We start from the raw sequence: 12,626 nt of genomic DNA, 5'->3' as shown, positions 1-12,626 counted from the left end.
TTGTTCCAAAGGTTGAGGCAATTGGACATGTTGAAGCCGATTCAGATAAAAATGTCAAACCCTCTGCCAAAGAAGTTTGATTTTTCTCAAAGGTGCGCATATTACTCTGATGCCCCAGGTCATAGTACAGAAAAGTGTTGGCACCTGAAAAATGTAATTCAGAAGCTTATTGATGCCGGTGACATTATCGTGCAAAATCCAGATGCAGCAGACACTAGCCAAAGTCCACCGCCAATTCGTAATGAGACGCATATGGTGAGTATGGTTTGTTTTGAAAAGGAATATAAGAATTCTTCTGAGATCCTCGGAGGTCCACGCGCTGCAAAGCTTTCAGTGCTATTAGAGGTTGGTCTTAAGAACGAGCCGACAAAGGGAACCCAAAAGCAATTTGTTAAGAACAATGTGATGAAGACTTGTGAAGGTCCTAGTATTGTTGATGCAGAATTCAGTGGCTAAGATGTGGAGCTTGGTGATTGGAAAGATTCTCCTTTCTTGGTTAGCCAGGGAGGAGTATTGGTGGTTTATTTTGTTGTCATTTCTATTGTCCGATTTATTTCAGGGTTGTAATCCGGATATTATCTTGTGACTCTCAAATCATTCTATCCTTTTATTTTTCCTAGTCGTTTAGTCGTAGTAACTCATTTAGTGTTATCTATGTTTGTTCCAAGGTCGCACCCCAGTTTATTTTACTTCTTTTGTTGTTCAAACCCTTTCATCGTCTGTCTACTGCAATTTTCTGTTTTTTGTTATTTCTAATCATTTTGTTTGGGTTTTTTTCTTTTATAGTTCTTTTAATGTTGGATCTAGTGACATGGCATGCACGCATAATTCTAGGCCTGGTCTTAAAAGTTAGTTTAATCATGAAGCAATAAAACAATTTTGAAGATGATGGGAACACTTGAGGAAAATAAGTACAGAGTTGGACATTTTTAGATCATTTGAAGCCCGAACCATGTGAAACTGGGGCAGATAGTTTGGGAAGTTAATAGGACGACAAAAATTCGTTAAAGGAGAGTGCATCCCAGACAATTTGAAGCGAGTAGTTTTGAGTTCAAGTGCACCTCAAGTAGCAAGATAAAGTCAAGAAATTTTTCTCCGAACTGACGGAGGGTATCCATTGTGAAGAAGAAATTACCTAATGAGAGTTCTGTACTTGACAAGGCATAAAAAGGATGGGAAGCATATCAGTGATATCAATGCCGAAGCTGTAAAAGAAATATTATGTGCTCATCTGTTTTCATTTCAAGTTGCATGTGTCGTACTTGGCATTTTCAGGGGTTGGGAGGCCCTTTTTCAGATATCCAAACACTTTATACCCTTTGGTACCCCTTTTGAGCATGTACTGATTTCTTTGACCTCCCCTCTTTTGGAAACAAGTTAGAGTCATACGAAAAATAGGGGTTTTTGTACCCATAGGTTTATTTTAGAAAGTTCATTCCAAAAGGAAAATTCAAAAAAAAAAGAGAAAAAAAAGAAGAAAAAAGAAAAAAAAAAGAAAAAGGAAAAGGAAAAGGAAAAAGGAAAATATCAACAACAAAACGTATCTTTGTGAACTATGTTTGACCTGATTCTTGTCACCACAAGATACGTAGGCAGTCTCACGGTTCGGTCGCACCAAATAAAATATTTCATGATCTCACGAAGTCGAGAGTGGGCAGAAATTCCATCTCAAAAAGAAAAGAATCAAATTACCTTGCTTTAGAAATTGGGGCAAAGTTTTAGAATGGATTCCAAAAATTGTAAATAAATAACTTCGGTGTCATAGTTACTTTGAGCCTTTATGATATCCTTTCTTTTTAATCATGTCCAAAAGCCACATTACAGTCCAAAAAAGACCTCCCAGATAATCTTTAGAGTGCTGAGTTTAGGCATGCCAAAGGTATATGATGTTTTACTATGGGTAATGCCTTGTCATCTGCAGAATCGGAGGAAATAAGAAGAAAAGAACAAAATGAGAGAGTCTTATCGGTGAAAACTTTCACAGGCACCATAAGGCGACTGTGTGTCGAGAGAAATAACAAAATGAGAGAGGCTTGATAGTGAAAACCCTTCGGGCACTACAAGTCGAATAAGGATCAGGAATAGGATTGGATAATCAGAGCATTGAAGCCCAAATTCACAGCTTAGGGGGTATAACAAGAGTTGAACATCAGACTTGCTTGACAGATTAGGCCACTTAACCCAAAGGTGCATGTCATGGTCATTAGAGTTGGGATCCACATCTGATAGGTTTCTACTTGTAGTTTCTTGTTAGGAATCATCCCTTTCCATTGTCCTTTTCTCTGGTCCTTTTGTCTTGTTTACTTCCTTTTCCTGAGTCTGTTTGGTCAGAACAAGTGCGAAATGACTACAAATTTGCCACCAGCTTTCCAATTGCACAAAACGGGATCTGGCTAGCACATCAAAGTATCATAAGTCAGGGAAGAACAGCAAGCGCTCTGAGTTGGTAACAATCAACTTGCTTTGAGATTCATGTGAAATACAAAGGATTGGTATATGTCAATTCATGAACAATGCAACGGATAGATGGTGATGGGTTGGAACAGGTCAAAGGTATTTTCTGTGATAAGATTGGCAAAGAAAGTAGTCAACCAGTGACAAACAAGGTCTTCCAAGCGGAAATCAAAGTTATCATGGCAAGTGAAGGAGCAATAGACCTCGAGGCCAAGGCTAGTATTTTAAGTCAGAAAAGAATAGCATGTGCACTGAGTGGATGGCAATTGATGTGCTTTGGGATTCATGTGAAACACAAAGGTTCAGTACATGTCAATGCAACAGCACAATGCAACAGATGAATGGTATTGGGTTTGAACAGATCAGAGGTATTTTCCCGTAATAAGGGTGATAGAGAAAGTAGTTAGTCAATAAACAAGCAAGGTCTTTTGAGTGGAAATCAAAGTTATCATGGGAAGTGAAGGAGCAATCGCCCTCAAAGTCAAGTCCACAAACCAACCACCATATTTATAAACTCACAAGTTCTCTTTGTTTGAAATAGGGACGAAAATTGTGTCCAAATCAAAGCTTGGGGGTTTGAATTTTTTCAAGTGTCGTGCCCAAATTCTGTCAGCACAAAGGCGGTTTGAGAAGGGGAAAGAAAAACTTGTTCGATCTACAGGAACCCTCTATGAGGAAAAGCATGGTTTAGGGGCAAGGAATTTCGTTCGGTCTACAAATATCTTCTAGGAAGAGAGCGCGACTCAGGTAAGTTCATTCTCGGCTTTTCAGGAACCTCTTTGATAATGGGACTTAATTTAAAATTTTCAGGACCCTCCTAGATAATGAGATTTAATTTAAAGTTCTTAGGACCCGGATAATGGGATTTAGTTTTAAGTTTTTAAGACCTTCATAGACAATAAGATTTAGCGTAAGTTTTACCTTTAGGAAATAGAATTTAGCTTTAAAGTTGTCACTCTTGAGATGAAATTTAATTTTTAATTTTCAGGACACTCCTGGATAATGGGATTTAACTTTTAAATTCTTAGAGCTTTTGGGTACTATGATTCGATTAACACTCACCGATATCAAACTGGGGCAAAAAAATTTCTTTTGTTTGTTTGTTTTGTTGTAATCAGGTTCACAAGAAGCAGTTTCAGAAGGGTCAATTCAAGTGTTGGAAATCAGAAGCCCACCTGGAAAACAAAAGGAAGAAGTTCAAGTTTCAAGGGAGGTAGTTCAAGTTTTGAGGAAAAGCAGAACAAGTGTTGGTAATCAGGAGCCCACCTGGAGAACAAAAGGAAGCAGCAACATTCAAAGGAAAACAGCAATCAGGAGCCCACCTGGAGAACGAAGGGAAGCAACAATGTTCAAAGGAAGACAGCAATCAGGAGCTCACCTGGAGAATGAAGGGAAGCAGCGATGTTCAAAGGACAAAGGAAGACAGCAATTAGGAGCCCACCTGGAGAACGAAGGGAAGCAGCGAGGTTCAAAGGAGTTTAGCAATCAGGAGCCCACCTGAAGAACAAAGGGAAGCAGTTCAAGTTTCGAGGAAAAGCAACACAAGTGTTGGTAATCAGGAGCCCACCTGGAGAATGAAGGGAATCAGCAATGTATCAAAGGAAGATAGCAATCAGGAGCCCATCTAAAGAACGAAGGGAAACAGCAATGTTCAAAGGAAGACAGCAATCAGGAGCCCACCTGGAGAACGAAGGGAAACAGTTCAAGTTTTGAGGAAAAGCAGCGCAAGTGTTGGTAATCAGGAGTCCACCTGAAGAACGAAGGGAAGCAGCAATGTTCAAAGGAAGATAGCAATCAGGAGTCCGCCTGGAAAACAAAGGGAAGTATCAAGGTTCAAAGGAAGTTCGGCAATCAGGAGCCCACCTGGAGAACAAAGGGAGAACAAGGCAAGTTTCGGAGGAAAGGAATATAATTCAAATGCTTGAAATTAAGAGCCCGCCCGGAGAACAAAGGGAAGGAAACAGTGGTCAAAGGAAGACGGTTCAAGTTCAGTAATCAGGCGCCTACCTGGAGAATAAGAGAATTCACTTTAGAATACAATTCAAGTTAGCAACAAAAGAAGCTCGCGGCAAGAATGTGAGTCAACAGTTCGAGGTGGTCAATAGAAGTTAGTCACAATAAAAAAAAAAAAAAAAGAGAAAGGCAAGAAGTTAATCCAAATGCAGAAGTTGATGAAAGATGTGGGTTGCTCAAGACATGGCCGAGGTCACAAGCACTGCACGCCTGGTCTTGATCCGAAAAGCTGAAGAAGGATGAACTAGCACCTGCAACTAGCAAGCGTCAAGGTTCAAATCTAAAGTCTGCATGAAGAACCACTCAAGACTCAAGATCAAGCTTCAGAAGACTTATAGATAGGAATCTTGTAACTCGTAGTTGATAGGCTTAGCTAGTCTTTTTCATGTTTTGATTTTTTATGTAACATCAGGACCGTGGACCAGAACCTCGGCGGAACGGCACCTCGACTGGCTCTCCACCTCGGCATACTTCATCATCTCACTCACCTCTGAACTACACGTGGCCTGATTCCTTTATAGCCAAGGATTTGTAGGTAGCTCAGATACCAGGGCTCGGTCATATACCCCTTTTCTCTTAGTTTTGGTCTCTCCAAATAAGGGTCGAGTCAAAAAAAACTTGTCTAGTCGTTCTTTTTCTGAAAATACTTCGTATTTTCAGTCAAAGAGGGGCAGTTGTAGACATGTGATTTTTGACCTTCCCCAAGATTTTTATATTTTAGCATGTAAATATTTTGTTTAGGCCTAATACCTTTATTTCAACTAATTTTGACTCTTTTACTTTATTTTTAAAAAAAAATGAAAACTACAAAAATACTTTCTCTTATTTAGCTAATTGATATCTTATTTAGTTACTTTTAGTTTATCTACCTTTCATAAAATTAAAAAAATATACAAAAATAACTTCACTTCTAGTATTTAGTTTATTCTAGTAATTTAATTAATTAGGATTGATTTTATATTTTTATGGTATGATATTTTTGGAAAAAAGAAATTAATATTTTGCTTTGTAGAATTAAAGGGCCACTTTTCAAGGCTAATTTGGCCCAAACTTGAGCCCAAATTTCGGACAATCCATTTCCCTTAACCCTAACCCGTTTTAAACCATTTGCCCGCCCCATTTTTTTGGTTTAATCGCATCCCTTTATTCTATTTAAATCCTATGGTCATAATCCACCCCTGCAATAACATAAATACCTTGCTATAGCCAAAATATACCCTAGACCTATATGGACAAAAACAAGAAGCTGCTGCAGAACGCAAAATGACCCCCACCCCTTGAAACTTCATCTCCTTCACACCACCCCAGCAGCCAGAACACAAACGATCCCCACCCCATCGACTCGCTTGCTTCAACAACAACAACCACAGGACCTCACGACTCACCCCATCGCTAGAAACTCACATACACCACCTGCATCCATCTCCTTCGACGCACACATCCACACACATGCACAGAAACGAGAAACAGGGAGAACGAGAGTAAAAGGGAGGCAGCGAGTTTCAGTCAAAAATTGAGTGAACGTTAGCTCCGAGATTGGAGTCGAGTTTCTCGGTATCGTTTTAAGGTTTCGTCCGTGCCTTTGTCCGTTATTCAAGCTTCAAAACAGTGTTGTAAAGGTCCGTATCTCCCACTATTGCTCTGTTAAGATATTATTTGTGAATGTATGAATTTTATTTAGCTTTATGAAGGCTGAAACGGTTCCCTCTGTTAAATGTTGATTTTACTGCCTTCTTCTCTGGCGCTGCCATTGAATAATTCTGGGTTCAGGTCATTGGTTTTCTCCTATATTTTAGATTTTAGCTTTTCTGAAACATCATGTAGAACCTAGAGGTACCAACCTTCAAGTATGTGTTGTACTAATCATATATAAGGTTAATCATTTGAAAAATAGATAATGGACAGCATGTAAAAATCGAGACACTTTTTCACATCTTTGTGGATAAAACATAAATTTGGGTATCTAGTTATTTAGTAGTAAGTGACTGAAATGGGATAGAACTTATGGGTGAGTCAAGATCCAATTTCAACTCAGATAGAAACATTTAGTAATTTCTTGTTGCGTATAATTATATTTGGTAATTTAATCTTATCTACTTCTCTTAGCATATAGATTTTGCTTCAGACTCATGCTATCTGCTTTGTATGTAATTCTCGGCGTGAATTTTCTATGTTTACTCATTAATATGTTAAATTATATTTATTACATACATATAGAAAGGTTCTAGTACCAGAATCGACTTCTTCTGAAATTAAAGCTTTTTAAGGAGTGTTTGGAAAAGTCTTACTAGTATTAATAACGAACATGTTGTAAACCGCGGGTGCATTTCATGTGACGTGATTCGCAGTATGTTCAAAACGAATATGTCCAAGTTCGGGTGTGCATTTTATGTGACCCGGTTCTAATTTCCAACAAGGTTAAATAGAATGTGTCGTGACTCACGGGTGCATTTCATGTAGCATGGCTTGCTATGTGTTTTAAATAACCTTGAATTTTCCTTAATTAAATAAAAGCGGTTTAAAATTTAAAATGCTCATAGGTTTGAAAGTGTTCTAAAATCAGATAAATAGGCCAATAATAATAGTTGAGCTACCGTGCTAGAACCACGGAATCTGGGAATATCTAACACCTTCTCCCGGGTTAACAAAATTCCTTACCCGGATTTCTGTGTTCGTGGATTGTAAAACAGAGTCAATCTTTCCTCGATTCGGGATTTGAACCGGTGACTTGGGACACCATAAATTATCCCAAGTGGCGACTCTAAATTATAAATAAATAAATCTCATTTCGATTGTCACTTAAATTGGAAAAAACTCTCATATATCCCTTCGGGGTAGAAAAAGGAGGTGTGACATCCAACCAACAATAATGGAGACCCCAAGGCAATTGGGGAAATCAACAACAACAAGGAAATAGTAATTGGGGGAACAACAACCAAAGTTCAAATTGGGGCAACCAGAGCAATAATTAAAACAATCCGGGTAATTGGAATGGTAATGGCAACAACAACAACAACTAGGGTGGAAATAACAATCAGGGTGGTTGGAACAACAACAACCAAGGAAATCAGGGGCAAGGCTTTCAAAGGCCCCCAATGTATCAACAACCCAACAATCCACCCCCCATTTCCATCCCAAGGTCCTAGTTCATCGAACCAAGAAATAGGGAGAATTGAAATAATGTTTGAACAGATGATGAAGAAGAATGCTGACTCGGATGCTCAGTTAGCTTCCCACAATACTTCAATCAGGAACTTGAAGGTTCAATTAGGCCAAATCTCACAATTCTTGGACACTCACCCTAAGGGGGCTCTACCTAGTGATACGGTAGTCAACCCGAAGGGTGGGAACAATATTGGGCATACAATGGTAGTAACTACATGGAATGGACGAGGCGGTGATGTGAAGGCCTCCAATCAAAAAGAAATTTGAGTGATGAAGTAAAGTTGTAAGAGAATGAGGTCCCTTTGGTGGTTGAGAATGTGATTGATGAGAACGTGAATAAGGAAATGAGTATTGATATTCAAGATCAAGAGGTGGAAACTCAGAATGACGTGAACCCGTCTAGGGAACACGTAATAGACATTCCGGAAATGGTTGTGCCTAAAGACAAGGATCATTTGCCAAGGCCACCTCCACTTTATCGTCAAAGGCTTGTGAAGAAGAAAAATGAGAACAAATTCAAGAAATTTATTGACATGATGAAGAGCTTATCCATTAATATGCCTTTGGTGGAGGCTCTAGAGCAAATGCCGGGCTATGATAAATTCATGAAAGACATGGTAACAAAGAAAATATCCATGGATTGTGAAACTATCAAGATAACCCACCAAGTTAGTGCAATAGTGCACTCTATGGCTCCGAAGCTAGAAGACCCCGGTGCTTTCACCATTCCATGCACCATTGGGAGTGCGAACTTTGTAAAAGCTCTATGTGATTTAGGGGCAAGTATCAACTTGATGCCCTATTCAATTTTTAAGACTTTGGGTATTGGGCAACTGAGGACGACCTCCATGAGATTGCAAATGGCGGATAGATCAATGAAGAGGTCATCGGGTATTATTGATGATGTTCTAGTCGGGGTGGACAAATTTATCTTGCTAGATGATTTTGTGATTCTTGACTGCGAGGACGATTTTGAGGTGCCTATAATCTTGGGAAGACTTTTCCTTACAACTGGGAAGGCCTTAGTTTATGTGGAAGCAGGGGAACTCACTTTCCGAGTGGGTGATGAAAAAGTGGTCTTTCATGTGTGCAAGTCAATGAAGCAGCCCAACTGTACTGAAGTGTGCTCATTTGTAGATCTTGTCACGACAGTGATAATTGATGATACTAGTGCAATGATCAAAGTGGAGGACCCTCTAGAAGCGGTACTGTTGAATCTTGGTGTAAATGAGGATGAAGGTCAGGTGGAGTGTGTTAATGCTTTGCATGGAATGGGCTCTTACTCTTATGAGCCTCGGAAACTCTCTTTGGATCTTGCGAATAGGAAACACCACCAATAAAGCCCTCAATTGAGGAACCTCCCGTGTTGGAGTTGAAGCCGTTGCCTCCACACCTCACGTATGAATTCTTAGGCCCTAGTTCAACTTTTCCAGTTATTATTTCCTCTTGTCTTACTAACATGAAGGTAGATGCCACATTTGGCAGTGCTCCAAAAGCGAAAGAAGGCAATTGGATGGACTTTAGCTAATATTCGGGGGATAAGCCTCGCCTTTTGTATGCACAAGATTATTCTGGAAGATGATGCAAAGCCCTCCTTGGAAAATCAAAGGAGGTTGAATGAAGCAATGCAAGAAATTGTGAAAAAAGAGGTGATCAAGTGGTTGGATGTCGGGGTTGTGTACCCCATCTCTAATAGTTCTTGGACTTCGCCGGTGCAATATGTGCCAAAGAAGGGTGGTATGAACGTGGTTACCAATGCCCAAAATGAGTTGATTCTGACTAGAACTGTCACCGGATGAAGGGTGTGCATGGATTACCGCAAGTTGAACAAGGTGACCCGAAAGGATCACTTTCCATTGCCTTTTCTTGATCAGATGCTAAACATACTTGCTGGGCATGCCTTCTACTGTTTCTTGGATGGGTATTATGGGTACAACCAAATTTTGATTGCTCCAGAAGATTAGAAGAAGACCACCTTCGCTTGCCCTTATGGTACCTTTGCCTTTTCTAGGATGCCATTTGGGTTGTGTAATGCACCGGCTACATTCCAGTAGTGTATGATGGCCATTTTCACCGACATGGTGTAAGATATTTTAGAGGTGTTCGTGGATGACTTCAGTGTTGTGGGAGACTCATTTGAGGAATACTTGAAGAATATTGATAGGGTGTTGGCTCGGTGTGAAGAAACCAATCTTGTGCTCAATTGCGAAAAATGCCACTTCATGGTTGAGAAAGGCATAGTCCTTGGCCATAAAATTTCAAAGCATGGTATATAGGTGGACAAAGCTAAAATTGAGGTGATTTCAAGGCTTCCTCCCCCTACTTCTATCAAGGGGGTTAGAAGTTTTCTTGGGCATGCGGGGCTCTACCGGAGATTTATCAAAAAAAATTCCAAGGTAGTTAATCCTTTGTGCAAGCTTTTGGAAAAGGATGCCAAGTTCGTGTTCAATGAGGGTTGTATGCAAGCTTTCGAACTTCTCAAGCACAGGTTGACCACCACTCCTATTATTACCGCACCCAATTGGAGCTTGCCTTTTGAGCTCATGTGTGACGTGAGCAATGTTGCGGTTGGGGCGGTTTTGGGTCAAAGAGTGAATAAAATGTTTCATCCGGTGTACTAAGCGAGCAAGACCATGAATGATGCTCAAGTGAACTACACGGTGACTGAAAAAGAGCTTTTGGCTATTGTGTTCGCAATGGAAAAATTTCGGCCGTATCTCATAGGCGCCAAAGTCATAATTCATATCGATCATGCCGCACTTCGGTACTTGATGATGAAGAAGGATTCCAAAGCTAGGCTGATGCGATGGGTCTTTTTACTTCAAGAGTTTGTTTGGATATTGTGGACCGGAAGGGTTGTGAAAACCAAGTGGTGGACCACTTATCCCGCTTGGAGGAGGAGGGGAGGCCTCGTGATGGCCTAGAGATCAATGATTCATTTCCCGATGAATAAATCCTTTCTGTGTCGGTGAATGGTATGCCATGGTTTGCGGACGTTGCTAATTTCCTTGTGACTAGTATAATCTCGTGTGAGCTCTCTTCTAACCAAAAGGAAAAATCTCAAACAGGATAGTTTGGAATTTTATTGGGATGAGCGGTACTTGTTCAAGATCTACACGGATGGTGTGATCTGAAGGTGTGTCCCGGAGGAGGAGCAATTGAGTATCTTAGAGGCTTGTCATTCCTCTTCCTATGTTGGTCATCATGGTGGGGCGAGGACAACTTCAAAGGTTCTTAGTTATGGGTTTTTCTGGCCAACTTTGTACAAAGATGCAAGTGAACTTGTGAAGAGATGCAACGAATGTCAAAGAGCGGGTGGAATTTTGAAGAAAGATGAGATGCCTCTTAATAATATTCTTGAAGTTGATATTTTTTATGTGTGGGGCATTAATTTCATGGGCCCGTTTGTTAGCTCTTGTGGGAACACATACATTCTAGTGGTGGTTGACTATGTTTCAAAGTGGGTCGAGTGTTGTTGCATTTCTCAAGAAGAGCATCTTTACTACGTTTGGCACTCCTCGTGCAATCATAAGTGATGAGGGGTCTCATTTTTTCAATAGAGCTTTTGACACTTTGCTTGCAAAGTATGGTGTCAATCACAAAGTTTCTACCCCTTATCATCCTCAGGCGAGTGGCCAAGCTGAAGTCTCAAACAGGGAAATCAAGAGTATATTGTCAAAGACGGTGAATGCAAATAGGACCGATTGGTCAAAGAAATTGGATGATGCTCTATAAGATTATAGGATGTCTTACAAGACTCCAATTGGTATGTCTCCGTATCGGTTGGTGTTTGGGAAAGCTTTCCATCTACCGGTTGAGTTAGAGCACAAGACCATGTGGGCTTTGAGGAAGCTGAATCTTGAATGGGATAAGGTAGCAAATTTTCGTGTAGAGCAGCTTAATGAACTTGATGAATTCTGATTCCATGCCTACTCCAGTTCGTCCTTGTACAAGGAGAAGATGAAGTACCTTCATGATAGATATGCTCGTGGAAAGGAGTTCAAAGTGGGTGATTTGGTTCTCTTGTTCAATTTTCGGTTACGTCTGTTTCCGGGAAAGCTTAAGTCAAAATGGAGTGGACCTTTTGAAGTGGTGTTTGTGACTCTGTTTGGTGCACTTGACTTGAAAAACAAAAATGGAGAGGTCTTCAGAGTTAATGGGAACAGAGTCAAGAACTACCTTGGGAAGATTGATGACAGCCACGTGGTGGCACTGATCCATCTTAAGTGATTTGATGGTAACTTGCGTCGTGCCGTGACGCTAAATCAGGCGCTTCTTGGGAGGCAACCCATGTGTCTTTATTGTTGTTTTTCCTTGATTTTCTTTTTAGTGTAGGATTTGCTTTTGGACTAACTGGTTGTGAGATATGTGTAGGATTGTTTTGATGCAGTGCAGGACCAAGTTGGAAAAATGTCACTCTCAGAAGTTTGCGCTACAGCCGCATTGCATTTCTTGCGGCTGCAAAGGCCTTAGTGCAGGGGCAAAATTTCAATGCGGTCCGCAGTGGTGAATAATTAAAAATGGGGTTCTCTGAAGATTGTCACCGCGGCTGCAATGCGTTTTGTGCGGTCCGCAGCCGCAAAAGCTTTTTGTGCTGTCCATGGTGATGTTCTCCCCAATGCTTCCTGTGGTAAACCACCGCAGTCCCCGGTGCATTTTATGAAACTGCGGTAGGTAGGTACAGTGGGTCCTAGGGTCGTTTTTTATAAATAAAACCTCAGGCCTTCATTTACCGTTTTTGCTTTCCACATAGAAAAAAAATCACTGTTCATCAAGCCCTAACTGTGCAAATTCAATCACTCATCTTCATTCATCTTTACTGCATCTCATTACTGGTACTTTTAATCCTTCCCTAGTTTTTAACTTTGTTTTATTTGCTTTTACTTAGTTAGTTGTACTTCTTTTTCTTCCCGTTTCTGTAAATTTATAGCGTAGGGTTACATCATACCTTTAGAATGAGGTTAATTAGTGAAAAGTGATGATTAAATACCTAG

The sequence above is a fragment of the Nicotiana sylvestris genome, chromosome 3, assembly GCF_000393655.2.
Source record: "Nicotiana sylvestris chromosome 3, ASM39365v2, whole genome shotgun sequence".
NCBI lineage: Eukaryota > Viridiplantae > Streptophyta > Magnoliopsida > Solanales > Solanaceae > Nicotiana > Nicotiana sylvestris.
The sequence above is the reverse complement of the archived record's forward strand: the minus strand, read 5'-3'. Positions refer to the sequence as shown.